An 11,597-nucleotide genomic window follows, 5' to 3' on the forward strand; every position below is an offset into this window, starting at 1 on the left:
GGATAAGTTGTGTATGCGCGCGTATGAATGAATGAGGTAAAGAAATAAAGAAAAACGAAGGACTAAATATAATATATATATATATTTATATATGCAGTGCGTGTAATTATAACTTATGGTTCGTTGCGGTTATAGTCTAGTATGCATGCAATTCTAGTTCGCTATAACCAATGGATCTGATACCAATCTGTCACACCCTCAAAATCCACTAAAGGAGTTTTACCGTCAGAGGGTGTGAACTAACAGGATCGGAATCATTAGGTATATTCAAACACCATGTGTTAAGTTTTCAAACCAACAAGACATTAAGTCTTAAAAAAAAGCCGGAAGCGTAAATTGTAAACCAAAAAGTTTGCGCCACACAGGACGACTTAAAAACCCAAGTTATTAAGATAAAAATTAAAAGAAGTTTTCAAGCGATGGTGTTTAGCGAATGCATGTTCCTATACCGCGCGCCCGCCTCGGCTACCTGAGAATAACATACTAAAAGTGTCAACACAGGGCTGGTGAGTTCACAAGTTTATATAATTAAAGCGTTTGCGTTTGCGTTTACGTTTTGCGTTACCAGACAGTGTTAAGTCAATTATATGTCGATAGGTAGCTAACCTATCAAGCATGTATTACTAAGTGTTCGACACCGAAGCTGACTTTTTATCAATTGCCTTGCCACCATGTCAACCACGACCATGGTAATGTGTTAGCCAAGACTACACCCACTCAACCTACAGTCGAGTTTAGAGTTGGGTGTGGTTTGTCATACCCAGTAGTACTACTCAACAGTGACTCGCTATTATCCAAATATTAACCGGTTCGATGTTATGAAGGACTTTAGCTGGTTTGTTTGCCACTTAGCCTTACAAGTGATATATAAAAACTAACAAAATCTACAGCGTTGGAGTATGTTATATCCCCCCAAATAAAAGCGTTTAAAAAGAGTAAAAAGGGGACATGAAACTCACTGAAGAAAATCAAAAAGAATCCGAAAGAGGTGTGAGTCACAGAAAATCCTCACTAGTGCTCTAACAACACAAATGAGTTTTTCTAAGTATTTAAACTACAAGTGAGTCCCTAGACTCGACACATACAACTTATGCATGAGATGCGTTTCGTGTTCCATTTGTTAAATAAGTGCGACTCGACAAACGCGTTGGTGATACGTTACATGTGTAAAAAACTACTTAAGTGTCAAGTATTAACATTGTACGTTACTAGAAATTATCCCCCAAAAGGGCAATTTGGTCAAAACATAGCAAACATCGATCAGTTATGCACTTTTCATTACAATTCAAGTAATACAGCAGCTAAATTGTCAAGGCAGATTTTCACTCAACAAGATTACTCTTATTAATAAATCCTAACATGTCAAATAAATCACCAAGAATCATCACAGAAGTATACGTGGGTTAAATTTTTTAAAAAAATTTTATTATATTTTTATCATATATGGTTTTATCACAATGATCAAAACATCACAGCAAACACACAACAATCATTATCATGCGCAACAGAATTTTATTTGTTATTCCCGTTAAATGACAAATCTAATTAATGCAAGACCAATTGGGTTAGATTCCTAACTCAAAATATTAACTTCCAGAAGTGGAACCAACCCATTTGGTCTTGCGTTTATGAGATATCTTAGCCACAAAACAGCCTAACAGCAGGTCTCCCGAATCAGCCTTGCACAACAGTTTTGTAAAATAATAAAAACAAACTTTTACATGTACAAAATTTACAAACTCGAACTTTTAAGAAACTAGACTCGACCTAATATATTATAGAATCAATAATCACATCAAAACATGTAATTAATATCGAGTTACAGTCATCCAAACAGTAATTCAATAATCTGTCCAGCATCAGTTTACATCAAAACTCAACAAACTATCATCCTATGAACCATTAACCATGCAAGAAACCTTCTAGACTCATAATCTATCAATAATCAATAGTTTTAACATCTAGGGTTTATATTTATTATGCTTAATCATGCAATTAATTCAATGGAGTAAACTAGAGAGGATGTAATTTACCTAGCTAGCACTTTGATTCTTCAAACAAGCTTGCAAGGGAATTGTATGTGTGTGTGTGGGAGTTCACGGCTGCCAAGAGGAGAGGGGGGTAGGGGACGATCGTATGCAGGGGTAGAAGTTTAGGGTTTGTGAAATAAGTTGATTATATTATTAATTTGTTACCCCTAGTCCCCTTAACTTCTAGTAAATCAATTTCTAGTATAAAACAATAGACTTTTGCTTCTTATATTTTTGTGTTCTATATCTAAATATCAAGTAACACATAGATTAACACATAATTATCAAATACTTATTGTTTTGATATTTGTCGTTTTTTCACCAACGGTTTGAGCCGACTCGTGTGTGTTTCGGTGAAATTCCGAAAGAGTGCTTGTGTAGTTATTTTCATGCGTCATCTAAACCCTAGTTTAAATGTAATGAGATATGCGTTACAGTTCGTGTGATCTTAAGTTTGAATTAACGGAGTTCGGATTAACGGAGTAAACCTGAAATTGACGGGTGTCACATAGGTAAACCCTTGAAGAAATGACAATGAGATTCAATTACTTGATTGCAGAGATGGATAAAATGAAGTTGGAAATTTCTGAAATTGACAAGATTGATACTATTAAGAGTGCACTACCAAGTTCGTACTGTACTTTTCTAATGGTATTAAAAGAAAACAGTTATTTCAATGACGACTTGACTGCAAGTGAGTTTTTACAAAAGATTGAAGCTCGTGAATATGACCTCAAATGTCAAAAATCATCCAAGGAAAGTCAAGATCCTGCTTTCTATGGTGGTAGCATGCCTCTGAGCTCAACCATTTCACCGATTACTGCTTTTCTTACACAGAATGCTAAAGAAAATGAAACAACCATCTATAGTGATCCTAGAGCATGTTTTTATACTGCTGGTAATTTTGGACCACCAAATGGGTCTGCTGGTTCAGGAAGTTGATCTACTACAAATCAATACTCATCACCTCCAAATGTCAATTTGAAAGAAGCTAAACAAAATTTTGCCTTTTTATCAGCTTTCATGACTTCTTATGAAAATTTGGTGAGTAGCAAGATTGCCACTAGTGATTTGACTGATGAAGACTATGATCAGATTGATCCAGATGACTTAGAAATCATTGATTTAAAGTGGAACATGGAAATGATTGTTCGTAAGGTGAAAAGGTTTATGCAAAGGACTGGAAAAGATCTTCATGCCTTGAACAAGAAATTGGGATTTGACAAGTTAAAGGTGAAATGTTATAATTGTCAAGAATTCGGGCATTTTGCAAAAGAATGTGACAAATCGAAAAAGGAGTATACTGGTTCTCGTGGTAAAAATCAAAATCCTTCAACAACACGAGGTAATGATGCTGAGAAGAAACCATCAAGTTCTGGGTCACAAGCAATGTTAGCTGATGGAAATGATTGGTCACAACGACTATTGTGTAATGATAATCAAGCTAATTTGGCTTTGTTTGAGTTGACTCAAGATTTTTATGATGCTAGTGGAAGTGATGTGTCTTCCGATAATGACTCTGGATCTGATTTTGATGATTCATGTGACAAGCCTACAACTGTCTTTGCGTGCATGTCTAAAATCAATGAGGTTAGTCATTCTATTTCTGCTACATCATCATTTAAAGTTACTTATGTTGAATGTGAATCTAACAAATCTAAGTTAGAATCTTTAAAGAATCACAATGATAATTTAGTTAGAGAAATTGCTTCACTAAAAGGTACTTATCGACAATCTCTTGAATCTCAAATGCGATCTCGTGAAAATATTGAAGCATTGTCGACAAGTAATCTTGATCTCAAAGCTGATTTATCTGTGAAAATGACAATTAATGACCAAAAGTTTCAAGAAATCTTGAAATATTGTTCAAAGATAACCGAGATTGAGAATGAAGTCTTGAGTTAAAGAACAAATTGGGTAAATTTCGAAACTCTTCGTTCTTGTTGAATGAAATCATTGAAGTATCGGAAAAACAAAAGGATTCAAAGAAAGGCATAGTTTCGTTGAAATTCCTCCACCTTTTCACAGTGATTATAAAATTAATCCTTTTGCTAAAAAGGAAGAGGAGGTAATTATGAAAGAACCTGTGATTTCAGAAAAACCTAAACTTAGTAAATTTGAATATGTTAAAACCCAATTTGCTCCTCAAAAATCTCATGTTCAGAGCAACAAAGTTTATGTTGAAAATGTGAACATAGTTGTCATTGAGGATGTGTTCGAACTTGAAATTATACACAAGAACAAGAACATTCCAAGTTCTAATCACATACTTTGTGAACCTCATGAATTTGAGGAGGCTGTGTATGGTTCGCACACAACTAAGATGAAACAAGATGCTCATGTTAATGTCAAACCAGTGAAGGCTAAGAAACCAGAAAAACCCAAAATTTCTGATGAGGATTTGTTGTGTTTTATAAATCCTAATCCATCTAAGTCCTCCACCTTTTCATCTACTAGTGTGTTTAAGTTAAAGGGGATGGACACAATGTTCACTGAGAAAGACATTCCAATAAGTATCATTAAACCTGAACTGATTGAGAGTGTGTTTCACAATGAAACTTCCAAGATTCGTGAACTTGAACGTTTGTATGCTCAAGCGAAAACATCAGCTCCATCTAATCCATTGACTAAAGCAAAGCAAGTTTTAAAACAAGCTAAGAAGGTTCAATTTGTGAAGTCAACTGGGAAAGATACGTTGAAAAGTTTTTCAAACTGTTCTAATTTAGATTTCTACTTGAAAAAGAAATCTGAGTTATCTGATGATTTTGCTAAGAGCGTGACCAAAAATGTGAATCATCATCCATCATCTGTGTCACATGTTCCGACAAACTCTCAACATCTTCTTGGTGACATGCGAAGTTGTTTTCTTTGCGGTCAACAAGGTCATGTAGTAAGAAATTGTGGCCAGAAGAACTATCAGAATCTTCATCCTTTTATCAAGGACCATTCCAAACCGGTTCCTTTGGTAAAGGAGATTCTGAAACGATCTGTGTCGTATACTGATGATACTCATATTATGTTCTCTAATGTACGTCCTCGAAAAGTTGTTCATGTGAATGAAACTCAAGTTTCCGTTAAAGCTAAGTTTATTTCAACCGAACCAATGTGCAAGAATGTTAATTCAAATGTAGTTCAAGCTGCGTATCTAAGATGAATGTCTAAGAAACCTGTAACTTATTCTCAAGTTGCTGAACAACAATTGGATGCAACTAAGGTTAATTTTTCTCAAGAAAACCAAAAGGTGCCTAAGACCGAGGCCTGGGCTGCCTTTTTGAACTAATCACTTTCATTTGTGTGTAGGGTACATCCAAGACCATTTCTGGTGAAAACTGGATCATGGATAATGGATATTCTCGTCATATTACTGGGAATCTCGACCTCTTAACAAATGTGAGAAATATTCAAGGAGGTTATGTGGCGTTTGCTGGGAATTCTGGGGGTATGATTACACAGGAAGGTGATGTTTCGAATAGGAAGATTACTTTTGAGAAAGTTAACTATTGTGATAAAGTGGACTATAATTTATTGAGTGTGTCCCAAATATGTGATAAGCAATACACTACAGTATTTACAGATAAAGAATGTCTGGTTTTGAAATGGGTTATGTGATTCCCGAGGACATGGTTGTCATTCGATCACCTCGATCAAATGATATTTATGTCTTGAATATGAATTCTAAAGTATCTACATCGATCGAAACGTGTTTTGACTCGAAAGCGACCGAGAAAGACTCAGTGCTTTGGCATCGAAGAATGGGTCATATACATGTTCGAAAGATGAACTACCTGATGGCAAATGAACTGGTAGAGGGGTGTCACTGAAGAATTTTAAATTATCTGATCAATGCGTTGCTTGCAAGAAGGGCAAATAGAAGAAGAAACCGCACCCATCTAAGTTATTAAATTCCATTGATACTCCTCATGAATGACTTCATATGGATTTATTCGGTCTAGTGAATCGGACGAGTATTTCTGGAGACTGTTATTGCCTAGTAGTTACAGATGATTATTCACGATATTCATGGGTCTTGTTTATGAGCTCAAAAGATCAAACACTGGGTCTTGTTCAAAATCTAATCACTAAGATCGAATCACTATATAAATAGAAAGTGAGGAGAATTCGAAGTGACAATGGGACTGAATTTAAAAATACTGTATTGGATTTCTTTTGTGTACAAAAAGGAATTCATTGAGAATACAGTGCTCCATATGTACCACAACAGAATGGTTTAGCTGAAAGAAAGAATAGAACGTTGATTGAAGCTGCTAGAACGATGCTTGCTGATTCAAAGCTTCTTGTCCAGTTTTGGAATGGGGCGGTGAATACTGCTTGTTATACACTCAATCGATTTCTCACTGTTAAAAGACTCAAGAAGACCAGTTATGAATTATTGAATAATCTTAAACCAAATTTAAAGTACTTGGAACCATTTGGGTGTCCTTGTACTATGTTGAAAAAGGATATGGGAAAGTTTGATGAAAAAGCCATTGAAGGTTATTTCTTGGGGTATGCGTCACCTAAGAAACGAGTATTTAACTTTACGTCCGGTTGTGTTGAAGAATGGTACCATGTGGACTGTCAAAAGTACACTACTCCGTCTCAAGGAAAAGGTCCTGACTGGATGTTTGACTATGATGGCTTATTTAATTCATTTACTCCGACAACCGATCATCCAGATGAGGATTTTGTTCGTGCTTATTTTGAAGAACATTTGGAAATTCCAAGGTTTGCAAGTTCAAATGATGTTGAATCTCAAATTGTTGTTCCAACTAAAGAACTTGATACTGAGTCCCCTGTTCATTATGATAATGCTTCTACTTCATCTGATGATAATGCAGTTGTAGATCAAGTTATTGAACTTGATAGTGATGTTTCATCACCTGAATTGGGCGAAAACTACACTAATTTATTTGAAAATTTTATTGTTTCTGAGAATCCTACTCTCAGGATTCATAATTACCATCCACAAGAAAACATTATTGGAAAACTCGATGTGGGAGTTCAAACACGACATCAAGTTGCTTCATCAAGTGAAAATAATGTTCTATGTGTTTATGCTGATTTACACTCGTCTGGAATTGTAAATCTTGCTAAATTAACTTGTTTTCTATCTCAAGTTGAGCCAACAACTCCTCGTGTGGCACTTCAAGATCCTTCTTGGGTAGACGCTACGCAAGAAGAATTACAGCAATTTGCACGTTTAGATGTTTGGGATCTTATCGACAAACCTGCTAGAGTCAAGATGACGATTCCGACTAAGTGGGTATACAAATGTAAGAAAGACGATCATGGGGTAATTGTGAGAAACAAGGCATGATTAGTTGTCAAGGTTTTCATCAGCAAGAGGGTATTGACTACACTGAAGTATATGCTCCAGTTGCAAGATTAGAGTTGATTCGAATCTTTCTGGCATATGTTGCTTACAAGAATATTAAAGTTTATCAAATTGATATCAAGAGTGCTTTTCTCAATGGTGAACTTCATGAGGAAGTGTTCGTCTTACAGCCTCCAGGTTTTGAAGATCCTGATTATCCTAACCGTGTTTACTGATTAAACAAGGCATTATATGGTCTACAACAAGCCCCGAGAGCTTGGTATGGCACGCTCGCCGACCATCTGACGGATAATGGTTTCAAACGTGGAACTGTCGACTGCCCTTTGTTTTATAAGAATAATGGTGATGATCTTCTCCTCGTTCAGATTTATGTTGATGACATAATCTTTGTGTCTACAAACGACACGTTGTGTAAGGAGTTCGAGAAATCAATGGGAGAGATGAATTTCATTTTAGGGTTGTAGGTTAGTCAGTCTGCGAAGGGAATCCTCATTCATCAGAGAAAATATGTGAACGACGTCTTGAGCCGATTTAAGATTACTGCTGGAAAAATCCCTTCTACTCCTCTTGCCGTGGGTCACAATTTATCACCGGGTGAATTGGAAGATACCGTTGATCCGACCCTCTATCGTGCTATGATTGGTTCCTTAATTTATCTTACTGCTTGTCGACCCGACATAATGTTTGCTGTTTGTTTATGTGCTAGGTACCAAACTAGTCCCCGAGTGACTCGCCTATCACTGGTCAAGCGTATTCTGCAATATCTAACGGGCAATCCTTACATCGGGTTATGGTACCCCAAGGACGATACTTTTGATTTTACCGCTTATTCTGACTCAGACTATGGAGGATGCAAGATCAATTTCAAGTCTACTACAGCAGGATGTCAATTCTTAGGAAGCTGGCTTGTTTCCTAGCAGTGTAAGAAGCAGACAACGGTCTCCACTTAAACCGCTGAAGCTGAGTATGTTGCAACCTCGAGTTGCTGTTCCCTGGTTTTGTGGATACAACAACATCTTCGCGACTACGGTTTGAAGTTTCTCACTACTCCCATCTTGATTGATAATTCTGCTGCTATTAGTATCACCAAAAATCCCGTACAACATTCTAAAACGAAACATATCGAAATTCGATATCATTTTATACGAGATTGTTATGAAAATAAATTAATTGATTTTGAGATAGTAAAAAAGAATGTGAATTTCTCGTTTTTTAAAGAAAAATCCGAAAAGACAAAAAGATTGTGTTTTTAGTTTGTAAAGAGAAAAACCAAAAAGATTTTTGCTAATGTTCACTGAAAATTATGTCATTTGCTTCTATTTTGAAGGACATATACTTGTATATGTTTGGTCCTGATAATTTCTTGTAAATATTCGGGTTAGCCATTTATCTGACAAATGGAAAGTACTTGGGGCGTTCGTTAAGCTTTCTACTTTATTTTCTCGCTGAAAATTTCATCAGTTATTTAGGTTTGTAAAGCATTTTTGGAGTTTTGGTCCTGTTCTCTACCTGTAGAAGGATATGATAGCCATTTATCTATAGACTCAAAGTAACTGAGGGGATTAAATTCATTTTTATTATGCTCCTCAAAATTTTGAGTTTTTGAAGCAAAAAGAGAAAATGATAGTACATTGATTATTTGACCCCAAATCCAGAAAGAAATAAGCTTAAAAGACTGAGTGCTTAATCATTGGTGCATTGATAGGTCTTAAACAAGCTGTTAGAGTAAATTAATTGATATAAACCTAAAGAAAAGCCAAATTGAAAGAGGTGTTAGTCTCTAGCAAAAGTCTCGGTGAAGATGGCAGAAATGTAATAACCGATCATACTCAGCCTTATAGTTGTTGATCACCCAAATATGTAATAAAACAAATAACAAGCGTTAGGTTTCTGTACATTGTGAGTCTTTATGCGGCTTAATCATCTGGGTATTCATGTGCATGAATATTTCACTCGCTTTTAGAGCAAACCCAAAGTCATTAAACTTGATCACTGTTGTACTTTGTACAATCCAAATTACTGACTTGATCAAACTCCGCAGTTAATCATACAACTGTTTCTCCCTTGCGCGCATCTCAATACCAATAAGAAACGGACCTCAGGGGATACAATGTATGTAAGCCGACAGATGGACTCGTGCATACTCACTCACAGTAAAAGAAACTTGATGCATTGCTCAAAATTATAAAATTCTCAATTGGTATTAAAAATTTTGATCAACATTATAACTGTTTAAGTCAATTTGGGATGATTTGGCAAAAATCAAATTAAGCTTGAACCGAGATTAGGGGCTGATAGTTTCTGATATTCTGTGCGCTAATTAAATCTTAAAATCATGTCACATAAATGCTCGAAGGTTTGTTATAAGATTTAAGTTGACAACAATATCAATGATCGACTTAACGCCAGCCATATTATCGCTAAAATATAAAACTGTGATGGAAGGGCATTTTGGATAATATGATTCGCTGCTCAAACTCAACAAAAACATAAAAATATGTACTGCTTTTGAAAATCTTAGAAAAACACAAAAAGATTATCTGCTTTTCTTGTTTAGATATTTCTGTAAATACATTCTTTAATTTTTACAAAATACCAAAAATATTTTATTTTTCTTTTTTACATATTATTTAAGGAATATTTGTAATGAACGTAAAAATGTTTTAAGTTATTTGGTTATTGAGATAACGGGCCTCGGTAATTTTCAATAAGTTATTCTTATTTAATTCATTTATTTATTTAATTATTTAAGTTAAAATTAAATACAATATAATTCGTTAATAATGGATAACGAATTAAGTGTTGTTTTAACGAACTACAATCTAGTTCGTTCACCTAATTCGCTTTCGCATTCTGTAACGAAACACTTCTTGTCCATTATACATTCTTAACGAATCAAGACACGATTCATGTCTTATTCGCTATTCTAAAATAACGAATTCTAATAACGAATCACCTGATTCGTTAGTTTAAAATTCAAACGAATCTCATAATTCGTACATAGGGTACATTGGGTAGCGTGTAACTGTATAAAAGACAGGTTACACGAACCGTCCTTCACTATTCACCTTTTTTCCTTATACCTAAAGCAACCCTGTTCAAATTTTCTCTTATTTTTTGACCTTCGAAATTCGAACTTTCGAGTATACCATTGTGTTGCTAAGGTATAGACGATCACTTATATGTGATTTTCGTCAAATATGACGTTGTGTTGATAGACTAATTATGTAATTTTTGTACTAAGGGTTTTCCGGGTTTTAAAACTCTGGTTTATCTATGCTATACTATGTTGATATAGTTTATGTATAGGTCATTGTGATCGGAATGTGATTCCAAGACCCTTGGTGGACTTTAATCAAGGTTTGATTCTTGTTTGCCGGGTCGATTAAATGTTTATGGTTTCGGGTGTTTATGCTCTGTTAAAACTCCGTTTAACCTAATTTATTTCACGGTGTTGAGCCTCAATTTCAACACCATGTGCTTCGTATTGTATTTCCGAGATCGCTAAGCCTGTTGATTCAGTTATCCAACGATGATTATAGATTAATTGATACTGGGTTTATATTGTTGACTTTCAGTGGTCTTAATATATTTTTGACTTTGACTATGAGAGTCAAAGATCAAGTTTTTATTGACTATTCGTTATTTTTAGCGAATTGAAACTATTTCGTGTCCAATTCGTTAAGAAGACACACGAACTAGTTTAGCGAATAAGTTAATCAACGAATCATATTTGAATTCATTAAATCACAACAACTAAATTCTAGTTTGTTCCTTTGAATAGTAATTCACTAAGTCTATTTCGTTAACATATTTACCTGATAGCGAATCAATTGATTCGATACATGTTTGTAACGAATCAGATTGATAATCAAAGGAATGACATTTTAATTTTAATTAATTAATTAATTAAATTTAATTAATTAAATTTACAACTTATTGTAATTAGTAAATTATTCCAACCACCTAAACGCGTCGATATATCGATTACGCACGGCATATAGATTTAAATACACCATTCACTGATAAATATATATAACTGTTAATTGTATAGTATATCTCCACATTACTTATATTTGTTTAAATTTTATTCAGTTTAAATGGCCGAGCAAATAGATCAAGATCCACCTGTTGCCCCTCAAGAACAAGAACAACCTCAGGAACACGAAGAGATTCAATTGCTATCATATGATAAGAAGCACAACATATGTGCTTATGTTGATTCGGATGTT

This window comes from Bidens hawaiensis, unplaced genomic scaffold, assembly GCF_021521415.1.
Source record: "Bidens hawaiensis isolate Kalapana, Puna unplaced genomic scaffold, B.hawaiensis_p1.1 tig00005587_1, whole genome shotgun sequence".
In the NCBI taxonomy this organism is placed as follows: Eukaryota; Viridiplantae; Streptophyta; class Magnoliopsida; order Asterales; family Asteraceae; genus Bidens; species Bidens hawaiensis.